At 47.3% G+C, this 19,756-nt stretch overlaps 1 protein-coding gene across 7 annotated transcripts in view; it reads right to left on the bottom strand.

The window, feature by feature from the left end:
• The window catches only part of RNF220 (ring finger protein 220), a 410,389-nt gene that overhangs the window by 158,921 nt on the left and 231,712 nt on the right, over positions 1-19,756 (bottom strand). The gene's annotated exons all lie outside the window — the stretch shown is intronic.

Genomic DNA, 19,756 nt, shown 5'->3' with positions numbered 1-19,756 from the left:
CTGGGCACACTCCTGATTTTCAGCCATGTGCTTGCAACCATTTAGGCAGGAGGTGAGGAGAATGATGGTGTGAGAGGCAGCAGCTGGGTAAGATGGCTTTTCCTCCTACCTCAGTAAAAGGTTGGGGATAGTATTTGGGTAGGGTGCTTTTGTCCTATCCAGCTGCTGCCTTGCACATGATCATCCTCCTACCTTAAAGTTAGCAAGCACATGGCCAAAAATCAGGAGCACACCCTGCTGGTGGTTGTGTGAACAAGCCTAGTAGCTAAACTCTACTCCTGTAAATGCCATTGGAAGAGGTGGGAACCAGTGTTCCCTCTCACAGGGATTCCCAGATGTTGTTGACTACAACTCCCAGAATCCCCAAGCAAAAGCCATTGCAGCTGGGGATTCTGGGAGCTGTAGTCAACCACATCTGGGAATCCCTCTTAAATGGAACACTGGTTGGAACAGCCTCAAAAGGCATTAAAGAGGCAGAAACCCAGCAGTTTTCTAATGGATCCTTCTGTCCTATTGAGCTGGAAGGATGGATTAAGGCATAGCAACTCCCCTTGGGCTGAACTATGGGAGCTTTACCAGGTCTAACTGCAAAAGTGGAGAAAGAGATGTATACCTGAGTCTTTCCTATTGAGCAGATACAAATTACTCATGTAAGCCAGTGAGAGCCAACGTAGTGCAGTGAGTGCAAAGCTAGGTCTGAGGATACTCTAGTTCCCACTATGCCATGAAGCTCACTGGGTATCTTTGGGCCAGAGTCACGAAGGCAGTTCACATGATGATTAGAAGGGTAGGAGAAGCACTTCACGCTCCCGTTTTCTGCTTATGTGTGTGAGTAAAAAACAAGGTTGGAGCTTTGGGCGTCAGCGGAATACCCAGCTGAAGATGATCACTGCCCAAGTCACCAACCTTGTTTTTTTACTCTCACACAAGCAGAAAACAGGAGCATGTACAGCTCCCAAACTAGGATAGGATGCTTCTCCTACCCTTCTGATCAGCCTGTGAACTGCCTTACTGTCCCTCTCAGCCTAACAAGATTGTTGTGAGGATAAATTGGGAGCGGGACCATGTATGCTGTCCTGAGCTTCTTGGAGGAAGGGCAGCAGAGAAATGTAATGATGAAGATGAAGATGATGTCAGCCAACTCTCAGGGGAGAAGCTGGGCATAAGGGGTTCCTTATAAGTCTGTGGGTGTGTAGGGGTGTGCTAAAAACCTAACAAACAAAACCCACCCTCCTTTCAATAAAATTTCACCCTTGTGCTACTTCTAGGCTCCCCCTGTGTGTGCGTATTGATGGGTAAAGGGAAATACTGAAAGACCCTAACAAATACACAGGTCTTTTTTGCAGGCCCAGGGGTACCTAAGCAGATATATGATGAATTGCTACCATAAATGATCTGACTTCCCTGTTTCTTCCTCTCTGGGACAAATTCAGTCATTCATGACCCCAAGAGATGCTGAAAGCCTATGAATGAATGCAGGGGCAGTGAATTTTGACTCGCTTTGAATCATCTCAGAAAAGATTCTCTTGGCTTCCCATAGCACTCCTGAATTTTGGCGAACAGCAGGCAACATTTTAGATTTCTACATTTAAGGCTTATTCCGGAGCCAATTTCCTTCCCCGCTCAGAGGCTTTATTGCACCCTCCATTAGAATATACAGCACCCTGCTAACATAAAATAAAACTTTAACACAAACAACCAAGTTATCATAAACCAGAGACAGCCACATGGCTTCAAGTACCAGCTCTGCAGCTGTGTTAGCTGCTCTGGTCGTCAGAGGGCGTTGCATACCCAGATCTGATGGCTGCTGTGAAGGGAAAACATGCTTTATAGTTTTCTATTGTCATCTAATGCGAAGCCCTCCTGCTGGATTATTTATTTATGTATTAGACATGGATCAAATTGGTTAAATCTGCACAAGAGGCAGTAATGCACCATAAAGCAGCCGGCGTGCAATGTGGCCTTCCAATCAAAAGCCAAAAGGTGCCACTTTATGGCCCCAAGCAAAAAGCAGAGACCAGTTAAATGAATCCCCTTGAAAGGAACAGATCTTTCCAAAGGATAAAATGCTGGCACATTTTCTGGGGCTACATTTGCTTTGCTAGGGCTACATAAACGGATGCCAGGCAAGGATTTTTAACAGGAGGAAGGGCAAGGGCTGAAATAAGTTGGGAGATAACCGTGGCTCACCCTTGCCTTCCAGTGATGCACAAGGCAATGCTTCAAGGAAGCTGCCTTTCGCCAGCAACCACCTCATTACATAATACACCCACTAATATGCCACAGAGCCCTTTATGGGCGCTAGAATTTCATTCTTCTCTACATATGGAGGGAACTGAATTCAGGAGTCCAGATTCTTCTCTTGCTGCTGTAACTCACCACACTATCTTTCCTTTCCACAACTAGGGAGAGAATCCAGGAGTGCTGGCTTTCTATCCCTACTGCTGTAAACAAAATTTAAAATAGAGTTCTGGGTTGAAGAGGGTGGGGTTCTGTCTCAGGGTGCAGAAAAAAAGCTAATTTCCCCCTCAACATTTCTCTTAATTCAAGCATGGTTAAACTCCCCTCCCAGAGCAAGAAAGCAAACCTGAAGCCCAGATTCCTAGCTCCTAGCCTGCACACACCTGTTGTAATCCCTGACCCACACACTATAGATCTAAAGGAAGAGAAATGGGCCATCCTGCTGGGCTCCCTCCTTCTCTGCCGCACACAAACTGCTGCTGCTTTTCAATAACAAGCAGACCTAAACAATCCTCCCACTTTGACTGGAAGGGTGAGCAATCCCAGCTTCCTCTTGGAGCCTTTCCACTTTTGTGTGGTCAAGGTCCAAAATAACCCCAGAAGGTCCCCCACTGCCTGCTATTTATAACCGTAGCCCCATCAATGTAACAATGCTGGTGTCCAAGTCCTCCCTCCTAAAACAAACAGGCGGCCTTTGAGCAAACGGGAAATCCTGCTGGATCCCTGCTGCGGTCTGCATGCTTGGATGGGTAAACACGCTGCCCTCCACCCTGCAATTCACTGTCCCCTTCCCACAGCCCAGCAAGGGCATGGAATGCTCAGTTGGGCTGCTTCACTATCCATCCCCACTAGAAGTGATCTAGAGCCACCAACACAATTAACTCAGTGCCGTTCAACTTTAATTGGTTTCTGTCCCATTTTCATCTGGTGGAAATGTCTTCCTTATTTTTTCCTGGTCTTCACAATTAAAATATGTAGGTTTTGGAAAGAAGGGCAATTGTTAAAAACAAGCAAGCAAGCAAGCAAGCAACAACACCCAACATACATTTTAAGGCTACAATCCTATGCACATTTACTTGGGAATAAGCCCCATTGAATTCTATAGGATTTCCAACAGAGTAATCACGCATAGAATTGCACTGCACACCTCTAAAAGCAACGATGTGAGACAGACATTTAATGGTTTTGCCAAAAGCTAAATTAAGTTCCCATTTGCTGATCATACCTGACATCTGAGAAAGTGCAAAATGCAAATGGCCAGCAGGGGGCACCATTAAAGCAAAGCTAGTTACAATTAGCAAACTGGGATCGTGACCATAAAAGTGTCTGTTATTTGCTGACCTTAGAACTAAATAGACTTTAAGATCACTTAATCTAGGAGATGCTGGAAGGAAAGGTTTGAGGTTAAATTAATTGCAGGGGGGGAAGGATGTGTTTTGAGGGCATCAGTTCATTACAAGAGTTGCCACAATGAGTACTGGGTGGAATATTAGAGTTTGGGCCCCAAGAAAAAACTACTCTCTGACAGGGAGACACACCTAGGACCCCTTGATACAGTTTTCTGCCTCTTCCCCAATTATTTCTGTGGAAGGGTTCTGGTGAAAATGAGATAGCGGTCAAGAGAGTTCGCTGCCAAGCAACTAACCATGCTGCCTAGTCTGTGCCAAGTCTGAGAATACCATTGTGCCATGAGCTCTCACGCCCCCATATTTCAGCCAAAGCTGCAGCCTCCAAATGGCCCCTTTCAAGCTTTGTTTTTGGCAGCTGTGTTTGTGTCTGCTTGGCCTCCCTGCCTGTCCTTCCCTTCCCTTTGGCCCCTTGTAACTCAGCAGGGTTCATCTCCAATGTTTACTCTCCTTGGCACGGCTGTGCTCTCCCCTGCAGCCCTTGGCTTGCTAGCACTGCAGAGATGAAAAGGACCAGCCACCTCCCTCTCCTGTGTGTGCACAGACTCCCCTGGGCGACAGAGAAACGCTTCTCGTTCTAAGTGTTTGAAACTGAATATTTCCTGTCCAAAAAGGGGGGTGGGGAGAAAGAAAACTCTCAACACAGAAACCACAAGACCAGCCCTGTGAAATCCCATCACACATCGCAGCTGAGGTGGAGCTGGACAATAGGAAGAACACACCTGCTGTTCCCTCGCAGAAGCCTGGGGTGGGTGGGAGGCATGGCGGTTACTCCACTGTGAACGCCTCTCTGTGTGCAAATAAATGTGCCTAGCATGGCCTTGGATTGAATGAAGATGTTTGCAGGGCAAGAGAGTCTTTAGCTGCACCACCTTCCACCCTTCCAATGGCTTTTTAATATCTCCCGTTGCCACATGCAGCTAAGGTTATTGCCAGGGTAAGGCGCAGTGCATCATGTAGATGCCGTAACGTCTTGCACTCTTCACAAGAGGGAAGTCATAACAATGCTCCATGGTGGAACAAAACTCGGGTTCATCCCAGAAGCATTCTGAAGCAGTCCCAACCACTTCTGCGAGATGACTGTGGAACAGCACTTTCAGAACTGATGCATTTTCTTTATTACATCTTTCCCTCTGCTTCCTCCAAAGAGCTCAGAGCAGCATGCACCGTCCTCTCACCCCACATTGTGTTATCCTCACAACCACCCTGTAAGGTAGGTTAGACAGAGTGACTGGCCAAATATCACCCAAGCAATCTCTGCGGCTGAGCAGGAATTTGAATTTATTTATTAATTATTTATTTATGCATCACATTTATATACCGCACAAACTTTCGACTCTGGGCGGTTTATAAATGTTATTTAATTTAGTGTTGAAATATAGTACAGCCTTCTTATTTTTTTGATTCACAAGGAAAATCCAAGACATGTGAATGATCAGACACTTGAGTAATAGTGGAGTGTTACGCAGGTAGAGTTATGACGACATATTACTATATAGGAGATAGGAGACAGTTATGTCAGGAAAACCACACCCATATAAAGAGGATTCCTCTGTGCCCACTAAAGGCTAGGTCTGCACTGCTGCTTTTTTCTTCAAGATGCTCACACATTGGCTTCATCTTCATGTGCAGCCACTCCAAGCATTCTCCACGGGCCTGTGGCTCCAAGTTGAAGCAATGCTGGGGAACACTCCCTGCAATTCAGAGCACTTAGTTGAGCACATACCCCAGGCCTGCATGGCTATAGGGACATCAAACCCTCTTTGCATAGCCTCCTTTTTTAAAAGATGCAGGTACCTTGGAGCTGTTTCCCCCTCTCCTGCCATATCAGGACAGACTCGGGAGCAGTGCAGATGCAGATACAGTCATTGTGACTGTTCCCTGGACCCCCTGGATTTTGTTGGTTGCAGAGGTGCCCCCCCCCGTGTCCTAGTAGCAATCTGTCATGTCGAGACACAGCTAAAAAAAATCAGTATCCAGGACAAGGGAACTGTGTGTCAGGCTGCAAACGCATCTGTAGGCACTTTGCATAGGCGCAACCTGATAGCCAATGTTTTGTGACAACAGACCCTTAATTTTTAGTAACGAAGGCTGTTTTCCAGTCAAACAGCAAAGTGAATCAATTTCACTCTCACTCTCTCCCATTTCATAACCATGTGTCTGGCCTAACAAATCCACCCAAATCATTTACTCTGAAACGCCCCAGAATAAATGAGCAGCCCTCTCCCCATACTGGGGACCTGTTGCCTGACAGGTGGCATGGGAGCCTAGTGGCAGAAACATAATGGAAATGCTGACACAGCCCCGGGGCCTGTAATCAAGCTCCTGAAGTTTCCCTGGCGATTATTCTCCCGGCAGTGATGGGCCCCGCTGTTATTTCTGTACTGATAGCAGGTCTGCTGTGACAAGCAGTCTTTCCTTCCACCTCGGAAAACAATCACACTAAGAAAGCCTCATATTAGCTCTGGAGCAACCAAAGACTCGTCCTTCTCCCTGGGAGTGCCAGCCCAGGTCTGCGAGAGACATCTGTGTAGTAGGCCTTTCGTTTTTTCTCTCATGCAGATGTCTGGTCCCCACAAGCTACCCAGTCCCGGAGGTGAGGCTGGCTGGGACTGAAGGGAGGGTTAGGGAATAGTCCAAACTATTCAATATCAGCACAGGTTTATTCTCAGCTTTACTGTATCTTCTTTTGGCAATTTATCCTGTATTGGTTAGCATCAGAGAGAATGGAAGCTCTCTTGCAGATGTGTAGAAAGAAAGGGCACGATTTGGTCTAATGAGGAGGATAATCACAGGAAACTCAAGAATTTGTTCAGGTGTCAAAATAGCACATTCCAAAGAGCAAAAGAAGAAACTCGGGGTGGGTTGGGCGGGGGGAGAGATCAAATTCACTTCTTGTAAAGCTGCATTCAACAGACCACCCGTCTAAACAAACTAGTAACCCCAACACAAATACAGAAAGATTGAGTTGGAAGCAATCACAGGAGCTATCAACTCCTTTCTCTAAGGCAGAACACTTTTCCCCCAAAGCAGGGATTCCCAACCTTGGGTTCTCAGATGTTGTTAGACTACAACCAACAACTTCCACCATCCCCAGCCACAGTGGCCTCTTACATAGTTTATGGAGCTTCTATAATTGCCCTAGACAACTTGCATCACTGATGGATTGCAACTCCAATGAAAAGTCCAGAACAGACTTATCCTGCTGCCAAAACTAGGGACCACACAGGGCAAGAAACCAGAAACAAAGAAATCCCCCATGTCAGGCTCATGGTGAAAATTCTGAAGAATACAACTGACTATGTTATGAATCTATAGGACTCTCTAAAAAGAGCATGTTGGGGGGAGGCTGGGGAGAAGGCTAGCTCATTCCTACCTCCCCCCACCGCCAGATGATCCTCTGCCTCTTCTTGGCAGCACCACTCACACACCCACACAAACAACTCTCTGCTGGGAGAAGTGCAGAGATCTGGAGGCTGGGGAAACACAGCTTGGCCTTAAGAAATCCCTCAATGGGGGATTTTCCTGCAAGCCGGGCACTCTAGGTACCTGGCTCTGTGACTGCTCAGGTTGCCTGTAACCTGAGCAGACACACAACTGGGTACCGAAGTAGAAGGGCATGCTCGCGCCCTTCTACCTGGGTAACAGCCATGGGGAAAACTGGGCTCTCTGCGGGGCCGTGCTGTGGATTGATCTCCATCCCGGCACTCCACACAAGCAGCCCTACTTGGGTAGGGCTTCTAATGTGAACAGCCTCACAGGTTATTAACCAGCAGGGTTTGGAGAGAAACAGATCTCACTCTTTGGGGGCCTTGTACAAATCTTGGGAGTTGGCTGGGTATGTTCATCAGCAGGTCTCAGGATTTGGCCTGTAACCCCAATTCATTAGTAGTCCATCTACATGCAAAGCACCCTTCATATCTCTGGCCATACAGTACAGAGATAGGTTCATACAGGCAATACAAATAATGCAACATTGAACTAAACAATGGAATGCAATTACATATTTGCATGCCCCTGAAAATTAAGCCCAAACACACAGGGCATATTGCACACCACAATACATTTTTAAAGCATTGGTTTGAGGCTTTGCTCTTGTTTTATTGTTTACTAGCTGACTGGGCACGGAGTATCTGCGCCCCTAGTTCTCCACCACCTTATTCCAGCTACCTCCTCAGGCCGGCAGGGCTTTGCCCACCAGCCGGCCACCTCCTCACGCCGACAGGGCTTTGTCCACCAGTTGCCCACCTCCTCATGCAGGCGAGGCTTCACCTGGCCGCCTCCTAACAGCTTCTCTGCGCCCGGGCTCCATTGCCCGCCCAAAGCCTGGAACTCTCATGAGTGGTGCCGCCACTCTTGCGAGAGTTCCACCATGCATCCCCACGCATCCAAGACTGTCCCATCTTCGAGAATTAGTTATATAGATAGCTAAATATTTCTGACTTCCCGGTGGTCCCCCGCTTCTCCTTCTCACACAGGGGACACTAAGCAAGGCAAAAGACAAGATCCAGTGGGAAAGGAAGAAATCCAGTACAGTGTGCTCAGTTTTTATAATTCCCAAATAAGGCTAGTGTGCAGTGACCCCAAACAGGGCTACAGTGACCACAAAAGCATGCTCTGAAACCTTCCTCCCACTCTGATGCACTCAGAAACTCCCCACCACTGCTGTCCACTGAAAAGTCATCTGCAGAGACAAACATTATAGTTGTGGAGAGAATCTTCCCATAATGCAGAATGCTGGGGTGGGGGGCTGGGCTTGCAAGAAGCTCTTGGGGACAGTGTATGCAAGTACAGCATCTTCAGGCTTCATGATGCCTGAACAGGGCTAAACCCTCTCTCTGATTGACCTTGTGGACGTCACAGAATGCAAGGACTTAGAGGCAAAGGCTATGATGTCTAATCCCCTGCCCTAGGAAGGTTCCTCCACACATCAACTCCCTACAAATTACCCCATATAATTCAGATGAAATGTACCACAAGGCACATTGTACCCAAAGGGCCTGCAGAAAATATACCTCTAGGCAGTACCATGGGTGGATTAAGCTATTTGCTGCCTATAGGCGACCAGAGATTTGCTGCCCCAGCAAGGGTTCCCCCTTTACAAGTAAAGGGCTTGGGGGGGGATTAAATCTACTAAAATGTTTTCAGCCCATTTGGGGCCTCACGTGCAGAGGCCCAAAAACCCGACCTGTCATTTGAGAGGCAGGTGGGCCTGTGGGATGAGCATTTGCCACCGTCTCCACCACCATCCTGTCACATGCCTGTACGAAGATGGCCTGACGACCCATGATTTGGGAGGCAGGTGGGCCCACTAGGAGTTCTCGCTGCCTTCACTCAGCGGTGGTTTAAAAAGTTTTCATAGTAGATTTAACTTTCCCCTACCCCCCAAGTGCAAGTGGCGGATTAATGCATAGGCAAATTTGCCACTCCTCAAAATTTGCCACCGTAGGCAAGTGCCTACTTTGCCTATGCGTTAATCCACCACTGGGCAGTACAAGCCGATGGGCTAAGCTACACATGGCAAGGAAAGACAAAAAGGCTTTCCAGAAAGATTGGCCAGTGGCCTGATATTTTATGTAAAGAATTACAGATCAGAACAGATATGCTGCCTTTGGAGCATTTAGTATCCTTAGGCAAAATCTACAGCATTTAAATAGTCAGATGCTTAAGGTGGAGTCGAACATTGCAAAGAAAGTGGAGCTGCCAATGAAAATGGCAGCCCCATATTGAGTTCCCCTCAACAGTGTCTAGAAGAAGCCACCTTGTGTCTGTCTTGTTCTCATTATGCTGTGCATTTTCCTTCCCCACATCAATGGATGCCATTGAGGATGGTGGAGAGGCACAGAGTATAATGACGTTATGTTACAGAGGCGGATGGGGGTGAGGTGGGACGGGGTGGGGTGGGGGAGCCTGACATAGGCAACTGGTTTGGGCATGTTTCTGGTAATGTTTTATTCTACCCTTACATGGGCATTCTACCCACAGCCAGCTTTACTGCAAGTTTACTGCAAATCTACTGCTAACCTGAAGTTGTCCAAAGAAACCAATGCAAAAAGTGGATTTTTAACCCAGATATAAATCGGGCTATGCTCCAAAGTGCAGTGAAAATCCTGAATTGTGTGTGAAGTGCTCCCCGATAGCTCACAGGGACTTTGGGGTAAATCTGTCCGAGATGTGAATGCACACCCTCCATTCTGGAGGAGATGTGAGATATAGGACTTTGAAAGCCGAATGTGAAAAAACGCCATGCTCTGGGCTTCTTTGAGGTTTCCACACAGGTAAGGAAGCACACAGGTTTCACAAGATTACAGTGGTGTGTGTGTGCACTCCATGAGTTCAGATATGATACACGGAGGATGGTGCGTCTGCTGTACAGGGTCAGCTCCATGGTCCCACCAGCCCAATATCCCACCTCCAGGAATGGTGTCCATGCTTGGTTTCTGCCACAAGGAACTGAGTCTCTTGCTCCTGATACTGAGCCCACAGCTGCCCATCCTCAGAAAGAAGATGTGAGATATAGGACTTTGAAAGCCGAATGTGAAAAAACGCCATGCTCTGGGCTTCTTTGAGGTTTCCACACAGGTAAGGAAGCACACAGGTTTCACAAGATTACAGTGGTGTGTGTGTGCACTCCATGAGTTCAGATATGATACACGGAGGATGGTGCGTCTGCTGTACAGGGTCAGCTCCATGGTCCCACCAGCCCAATATCCCACCTCCAGGAATGGTGTCCATGCTTGGTTTCTGCCACAAGGAACTGAGTCTCTTGCTCCTGATACTGAGCCCACAGCTGCCCATCCTCAGAAAGAGGAAGATGGATTGAGCTGGGCAATAATTTAAGAAACTGAGCGAGTCTGTACATCCAATCACTTTACAAATCAGGAGAAAGGGAGAGAGGAGGAAGGGGGGAAGGGGAAAGAAGTGAAAAGGCCGTGCAGGGAAATGCATCACAATTACTGTCTAGTCTCTAATGAGGGGCCTGTCAGGAGGCTGTCATCCTGCGGAAAGCCACCTACTCAGAGAGATTCAATAAAAAAGTAGCAGAGAGATAAAAAAGAGATATATTTCAACCCCTGCTAATATTCTTTTCATTTGTCCCAGCACAAAATAAGATACTGCACTTAACCAGCTCGGTTAAAATGAAAGGGGGGAGGGGGGGCTGCGTTGATCAATACCGCTAAAAGCTGGGCGACACAGTGATGGAGTGCAATTTTTTTGTCTGTGCCGAAGCCTAGTAGAGGCCCGGGCTGTGTAATTTATGATTCGCACGCACGCCAGCTAACTAGAGGCTGACAAGACAATGAATTCTCGATGAGAAGGAAGAAAGGAAGAAGACACCGTGGCAGAGATCCGAAAGAAAGAGTCTGGCACACCGTTCCATTCTTCCTGAATAATTTGTTCCCTGAGCCAGTTGGGGGCTAACCGGCCCTCAAGCACTGCCCATCCCGATGAAGTATCTACAGGAAAGAGCTGGGGAACTAGTAACAGCTGATAAAATGAAGCTTCTCATACTGGTCACTGTGATCTCACATGGTCAATCCGGGCCACTTTCTCATTCTGGACAGTGAGGAACTCAATGCAACAAAGGAAAGTGCCAGACTACTCTTGGTGTGCTGGAGGAGTCTGTCCATGGGAAAAGCTGAGCCTACCACCCAGCAATGAGAAACTGGCTTAAATCTTAGTCTCAGAGACCCTCTGTCTAGCAAACGTTTAGTCATGTCACAATGGACCACTGCACATAACCTTTAGGTATGTAGCCCAGTCACTTTTTCTATCCAAGCTGATGACCACTTTGCAAGAAGCATTCAGAAATCCAATGTTATTAAAAATGACTCCAGGGAGGAAATGAGAATGGTTAAAAGTGAAGGCCGAAGCACTAAGCTTCCTTCTTAAGCAGCCTGGACTTCCTTGAATTTCCTCCGGTGAGATGAGATGGAATTTCACTTTTGTGAGATAGATTCCTCTGTCAAAATGATGAGTGCTTAAGGTAAGAAGCCTCTTTAGCAGAACTGGACACTAGATGACCCATATAATGTGATGCAAGACAACACAGGAGAGTCCAAGGCAATCAGAATGTCCAATGGACATAAGGACTGGGCAAGGTTAAAGGAGTGAGAACTGGGTGAAAATTCATTTAGTTCTTTTAAGCAGCCTCTGCTCCAGTAGACTGGAAATCAACTGGCCCTGCTCTTGTAGGCTGCTCTGTGAATGTAGCAACTCATTGGGCCCCAGATCATTAGGCCGGGGGAATACCAAAGGAGGCGAAACTGCCTCTGCTTCCTGGCAGCAGCTTGGGTTGCTCCTCTCTCCCGCCCCACCTGCTGCCTGCAGGCTGGCCATTCATCAGGTAGAGCTGTGCAGTTACAATGCCCACAGGAGCGCACTGTTAAGCCAGTGGTTGAAATGATGGGCACTCCTCAGTGGACACTAGGGAACTGCCGGGGCTGCTGCACAAATGGAAAGGCAACCCCGATAGTGCAGCATGATGGGGCTGCTGTGGAAAGATTTCACACTGCTTCCAAGCAGCTACGCAGCACTCCTTCCATGCTTTCGAATGGAAGGAGAGCTTCACGAAAGCAGCTGAAAATCATTCTGCAGCAGTCCCATTGCACTTTTGCTGCTTTTCAAGTTGATCAGCATCTCCAGAGGGCCCCTCATGTTGACCGGGAGCTGCTCATTGCACTGGCCCTTGGGGCGAAATCACATTGGACCTTGACCCAAGTACAGCATTTGTGGCTACAGACAAATGCTGTACTCCTGGACAGTGGAGGTGGGCAATGGGGTGCATCAGTGCAGAGCATGAGGCTTGCTGGCATGCTCTTATGGGTGTTGTAACAGTGTCCAGTGTCCATGATTGCATCATGCCTGAAGAGGCTTCGTGTGAATGAGGTCAATCCTCATTGTTAATGCTGCCCCCTAGCGCTTGACTCCTGTTATACTTACTGAAACAACTCTGGGCCAAGTGGTCTTTTCCTCAGCTGTTGGTCTGAACTGGTCAGGCTGAATATTCATGGGCCTGGTGTCTGGTGCATCTGGGATCGTTCCTTCTCTAGCATCATATTCACAAGTGCTATGTGTGAGTATTGACTAGATGGGCAAGTTAATACAGAAGTTCAACCTGAAACTGACTGAGATACAGGAGGAGTGTGGACAATAATCAGATGGATGGAGACTGAAAAAGCAGCAGCTGGGATGGGATCTTCATGGGCATGGACCAATATCTTCATGGGCATATGCTTTTATTTTAGCATTTACACTTCCTCTGCTTGCATAGTACATTTATTTAAAGTTTCAAGCTTTCCCGATTATGGAAAGAAGCTTAAAATACCACTAACTCAAATGCTAAAGTAAGCCAGAATGTATTGCTGTGCAAAGACCAAGGATTTTAAAACTAGTCTTCTACTTCCCAGGGGCTCCTCCCTCCTTCCTGGAACTGTGCAACTGGGCATGACTTACACTGGAGAGAGTGACTTGACTAGCCAAAAGTGGTGCTGAAGCCCTCAAACAGCATGCCAACAACACATTGCTATTGCCTGGTACTTACTTCTTCACTTCCAAATGCATTCCACTATTACACAGATATTTTCTCTCACACTTACTTGTTTAATAGTCTTGAAGTATCTTGTTTACACAAGGCATGCTAAAACCCCAAGTATTTCTGAAGTCAGGGAGCCATCTAAAGACCTACTCTATCGGAGCCTTGATGAGGGGAGCATGCCTCTCTGGTTTCTATTAGCTCTCTCAGCGGCTTTTGATACCATCGACCATGGTATCCTTCTGGATCGTCTGCGGGGGTTGGGAATCGGGGGCACAGTTTTGAGCTGGTTCCATTCCTACCTTAGTGGATGGCTTCAGATAGTTTGCATTGGAGGTGAGTGTTCTAGCCCATGGCCTCTCTCTTGTGCAGTGCTGCAGGGCTCAGTCCTCAATCCCATGCTTTTTAACATCTATATGAAGCCGCTGGGTGAGGTAATCCATCCGTTTGGGGTGAGGTATCATCAGTGTGCTGATGACACTCAATTGTACATTGCCACCCCGGGCCAATCCGGGGATGCCGTGAATGTGTTGGCTCAGTGTCTGGAGGCTGTAAGGGTTTGGATGGGCCAAAACAAGCTCAGGCTTAATTCCTCCAAGGTGGAGTTGCTCTTGTTCAGTTCTTGATCTGGCCAGATTCTGGTTTCGAGTGTTTCCCATGATAGGGTCATGCTCCCCTTGAAAGAGCAGGCTCGCGATTTGGGGGTCACTACCCTGGATTCACATCTCCTGCTGGAACAGCAGGTGGAAGCCATGGCCAGGAGAACCTTTGCCCAGCTTCATCCGGTGCGCCAATTGCGGCCTTACCTCAACTGGTAGGCCCTGGCAACCGTAGCTCATGCGCTTGTCACCTCTTGGTTGGACTACTGCAATGCGCTCTACCTGGGGTTGCCTTTGAAGATGACTTGGAAGTTTCAGCTGGCTCAAAATGCCACGGCCCAGGGGCAGCAGAAAATATGATCATGTTTCACCTTTGTTGAGGTTGCTACACTGGCTGCCAATTCGCTTCCGGGTCCAATTCAAAATGCTGGTTATCATCTATAAAACCCTTCAGGGTTTGGCGCCTGTGTACTTTCAGGACTGCCTCTCCCATCCAACTCCGACCCACCCTGTGAGGTCATCTCAGGTGGGCCTTCTCAGAGTTCCGGGCCCAGAGGAGGTACATGGGGCCTGGGCTCATAGGAGGGCCTTCTCAGTTGCAGCCCCCTCCTTATGGAACACCTTGCCTCCTGAGATCCATAATGGTCTACATGGCCCAGCAATCAATGGATGGGCATTACTGCTAAGTTGGCAAAGAGGCACCTTTAAATGTGGCGTTTCTCTTTATTTAGCAGGGGGAGAGTAACTGGCCCTATCCACCCCCAGCACAGTGCCTCCAGTGACTGTTGCTGGTGTCTATCTTGTGTTTCTTTCAGACTGTGAGCCCTTTGGGGACAGAGATCCATCTTATTTATTTATTATTTCCCTGTGTAAACTGCCCTGAGCCACTTTTGGAAGGGCAGTATAGAAAACGAATTAATAATAATAACAACTAGCTGACCGGGCACATAGCATCTGTGCCCCTAGTTCGACTCTCCCCCCCTTCAGCTCCTTCTCCCTGACTCTGTCTTCCTGCGGGCGTCTCTGACACCCAGCCAGCTTCTCTCCCCCGCCCCGCCCGCGGTTTCTCCTGCCTCCTGGCTCAACAGCCTCCTGCTGCGTGTGAGCTCCCGCCACCCAGCCAATCCGGCACCTCCGCTGCCCAGCCAATCCGCTGGGTGCCAGGACGCATCCCCACAGGCATGTTTTCAAGGATTAATTATGACGATAATAATAATTATAAAATCTAGCAACCGCCACTAGAGGGAGAAAATAGAATTTCAATATCTGGGTCTTTCCAGATGACAGTAAATGGCGAATGTTAAAAGCTTTCACACAAGCTCAAAGCTCAATCCCATGTACATGCGGCAGCAAGCTTCTGCACTGTTCCCTAGTGTGACCCTACCTTCTGTGCATGCACCAAGCAGGGACTTTGCACAATTTTTGTATTCTGAGAAGAACCCAGCCTTTTTCATTACTGCTTTTGTGGCAATTGGGGGAAAGGGTGGGTTTTTCTCTGAATGCATGAATTGGCCAGTAGGTGGTGCTGTGAGGTCCCCGCTTGAGGTGTACAGAGAGTAAGCTCATGCTAAGTAGTAGTGCAGAAGCTTGCTGCACATGTATATGGGGAGTAAGATTGCACTTGGAAATTGTGTAAAAGCTTTTACCGTCTCGCAGTTTATTGTCATCTGGAAAGGCCCTCTGTGTAGCCTCATGCCATCACCAAAGGGCATAAGAGCACCACAGCATCTGCGAAGCTCATCAGCCACCCCAAGACAATAACCTATAACTTGTCGGATGGCTAGAATTCTACATTTCCATCTCTAGGCATGCATATGTCCCTCCCTGTGACAATATGCTTACAAATGGAAAAGACAGAGATCTGCCCTCATGAGGGCTTTGGAATATTCTCCCCACTGAAAGAGGAGAATCTTCTTCTCTGTTTGTTTCCAGGAAGACCCTCAAGACGCACCTGTTCTCACAGGCTTTTAATTGGAATTAATTTTAATAATTTGTTTTAATAACTGTTTATGCTTTTGTTTTTATTGTGTTTTGTGGATTTTAATGTGACTTTTACATTGTTTTAAATTTTGTACACCACCTACAGATGTATATATCAAGTGGTATAAACATATGATATAAATATGTAAGTAAGAGAGCACACAATCCCTGGTATCTCCAGGTTTATCTTTCATTTCAAATGGGAACAGAGCACAAAACATCAGAAGGGAACTACCACGCCAGCCTCAAAAGAGAGTCAGAGTGGTGTAATGGTTAGAGTGCTGCACTAGGACCGGGGAGACCCAAGTTCAAATCCCCATTCAGCCATGAAACTAGCTGGGTGACTCTGGGCCAGTCACTTCTCTCTCAGCCTAACCTACTCCGCAGGGTTGTTGTAAGGAGAAACTCAAGTATGCAGTACACCGCTCTGGACTCCTTGGAGGAAGAGCAGGATATAAATGTAATAATATAGGCTATACCTCCCTCGCAGCTCAGGTGGAAGAGGAATGCTGCAAGTCCATCAAACAGTAGAGGAGGAGAAAAGAGGCCTTGAAGAATATATCAAGGACTGAAGAAGGTGCACTTCAAATGGTCAATAATGAGAAACTATTCAACACCAATGAAAGAAAGCAGGCCTACAAGAAAGAACAAGTCAAGAACCGAGCAGAAAAATGGAGAAATAATCCCCTGCATGGTCAATATTTGCACAATATAAGTGGAAAATCAGACATCACCAAGACCTGACAATGGCTTAAGAATGGTTACTTGAAGAAAGAAACAGAGGGTTTAATACTGGCTGCACAAGAACAGCCACTAAGAACAAATGCAATAAGAGCAAAAGTCAAAAAATCCACAACAAACAGCAAGTGCCGCCTTTGTAAAGAAGCAGATGAAACAGTGGACCACCTAATCAGCTGTTGTAAAAAGATCGCACAGACTGACTACAAACAAAGGCATGACAAGGTAGCAGGGATGATACACTGGAATATCTGCCAAAAAAAACAAGCTACCTGTAGCCAAACATTGGTGGGACCATAAAATTGAAAAAGTTGAAGAAAATGAAGATGTAAAAATATTATGGGACTTCCAACAGAAAAACATCTGCCGCATAATACACCAGATATAACTGTAGTCGAGAAGAAAGAAAAACAAGTCAAAATAATCTACATAGCAATACCAGGGGATAGCAGAATAGAAGAAAAAGAAATAAATCACCAAATACAAAGATCTACAAATTGAAATTGAAAGGCTGTGGCAGAAAAAGACCAAAATAATCCCAGTGGTAATTGGTGCCCTGGGTGCAGTTCCAAAAGACCTTGAAGAGCACCTCAACACCATAGGGGCCACAGAAATCACCACCAGCCAATTACAAAAAGCAGCTTTACTGGGAACAGCCTATATTCTGCGACGATATCTATAACCATTGACAATAAAATTCAGCCATCCCAGGTCCTTGGGAAGGACACGATGTCTGGATAAAACAAACCAGTCAATAACACCTGTCTGACTGTGTAAACAAGAAATAATAATAATTCCTCGCAAGTTACCAGTCTATCTTTAGCTGATATAACAAGTGCTGGGGGTATTTACTCCTCTACTCGCCATGTGAAGTGTCCTAGCACATTGTTCCATGTACCAACTTCTGCCAGAGAACAGTGTCCGAGAGGAGCCACCTGAAACCGATGGGAGTTTTCTTGTTTTTTGGCTTCACCCTTGCAGGGGAGGCACTCATGTAGGGGCGTAGCTATAATTGAACGAAAGGGTTCAAAGAACGCGGGCCCCCAGCTCCTGAGGGCCCTCCACCTCCATCCCTCCCTATTTTCTTCATTGTCTCCCTCACTCTAGGTGGCCACCAGAGAGAGGGATGAACATGGGCCCCCTCTCCCCTAGCTACGCCCCTGACTCATGAACCATCTTGGAGCACCCAAGAAGACCAGTGCAGTAGCAAGAGGCAGCAGCTCCACTCCCTGCCCCCACCGCCAACACATCCTTGCAGGCAGCTGTTGTCCTTGACTTGCAGGACAGCCTGTTAGACCAGTGATATACTGTGATGTCTATAATATGAAGAGGCAACGGGGCTGAGTCCTCCCCTGGTCCTTGCATATTCCTTTCCCACCGAATTTCCCTCCCTCCCTCCCTCCCTCCTCCTAGCTTAGTGCAATAAGGAGGAGGGGAAAGCACACATACTGAACACACAGATATTGAACTGTCAAAACTATTTCCTACAAGAAAATAGATTCATCAGCTTGCAGCAGGCAGGGTCAACGCCACATATCCCTCTCGCGTCGGCACCCGTTCATGCCGGCGCATAGCCAATGCTTCTTCACAGCACCGGCACTTTAGCTTGTAGCTCAGAGCCCCTAAGTGACTTTGAGAAATGGATAATCGATTATAATTCCAGAGGCCTCTCTGCAGATTTATCAGGAGAATGTAGAAAAGGCAGAGCTCAAGAGAAGGTAGGTCCTCCTGGCCGGCACGTCAATTGCCTGCTCTCTCTCTCCAGCTTGGAAAATCGCATCCCAAGCACGACTCCGTTTAATCCATCCGTACACAATCAATGCACTCTGTAATCAACTCTTGATCACTTAATTTTACACATGTTGGATGAATCCCTTTGTTTAATCACAAGATCAGGCCACGTCGCCACGCTGCCCCTCTTGCACTACCAAACAGAACCAGACGCCTTCATTTCACCTTGAGGAACAGCTCAGTGCATTTAGAGAGATCTCAGGCAGGGGCAGGAGCAGGGGGCGGCATAAGGAGGGGGAAAGCAACCAATAGATCAGATGGATGAGCCAGCTTTTAAGAAAGAGAGGGGTTTTTGCTCAGCCACTGCTGCCTGCTCTTAAGAAAATTCTCTTTATTTTATTCCAGGGTCACATTTTTATCCTGCTGTTGCTCCAAAGAGCTCAGTGTGGTATGTGTGAGTCCAACCCCCATTCTAATCTCGAAACAACCCTTTGAAGTAGGCTAGGCTGAGAGAAAGTGAGGTCACCCAGTGAGTTTCATGGCTGAACAGGGATTTGAACGTGGGTCTCCCTGACTCAAGCTACCCATTACACCACACTGGCTCTTAATCTGCTTCATACTGAATCCTGCAGCCCGCCACCATGATCAAGCAACCATTTCTCTGCCCTCATCATTCCACAATGTGGAGAATATATGTGGATATATATTATGGCTATTCATAACATTTTTATCCACACAACAAACTTATGTCCTGTCAAGGTCAAAATCAATACCCCAGTGAATGTACAAACACAGCCATGGAACAGCAGTAGAACCCCATTAACTCCATCCTTGAACACTTTTCCTCTTTTGTTTTGCTTGTTTCTCCTTTTTCTTTGTTTTCTTACATCTGAAAAGTGATTGGCTATTATTGGGGCTGTTCTCACATGCATCCTAACCCAGGCTAGTAGGGACATCTAGTCTGGGTTAGGCTGCTCATGAGAACCAATGGAATCATGCCTGATCCCGGCGGGCCAGTACCACCTACACTCCATTGTTAAACCTACCTCTTAAACAAGGCTAAGAGAGCAAGCACTCCCTTAATCCCGTTTCCCTGCTCATGTGCCAACACCGGCTGCTTTCAGTTTGCACTGAAGCACTGACAGGCACCCGCCTGTTCCTGGGAGAATCTCTACAATGCACCGTGCACTCATGTGGTGCATAGTGGGATATCCGGAGGCCAGGACAATGCATCTCAGCCCATGTGCCTCCATGCTCTCAAGGCAGCATATGTGTGTCCAATCCACACACCCAGCACCACAGGATGACTGTCTGCAGTGGACATAAGCTTTGTAAGGCTTCCTCCTCACTTGCCTGCCCTCACGTTCGATCGTGAGAACGGCCCCATTTACTACAGGGAAAGAGGGCATGGGATAGTCAGCAGGGCCTTTTCAGTGGTGATGCCGACTCTGTGGAATGCCCTCCTATTGGAGGTTTGTGTCACACACACACCCTGGTGTACTCCTTTAGCAATAAAATTAAAGTGC

The sequence above is a fragment of the Hemicordylus capensis genome, chromosome 4 (assembly GCF_027244095.1).
Source record: "Hemicordylus capensis ecotype Gifberg chromosome 4, rHemCap1.1.pri, whole genome shotgun sequence".
Lineage (NCBI taxonomy): Eukaryota > Metazoa > Chordata > Lepidosauria > Squamata > Cordylidae > Hemicordylus > Hemicordylus capensis.
This window is presented reverse-complemented; position numbering and strand designations above follow the sequence as displayed.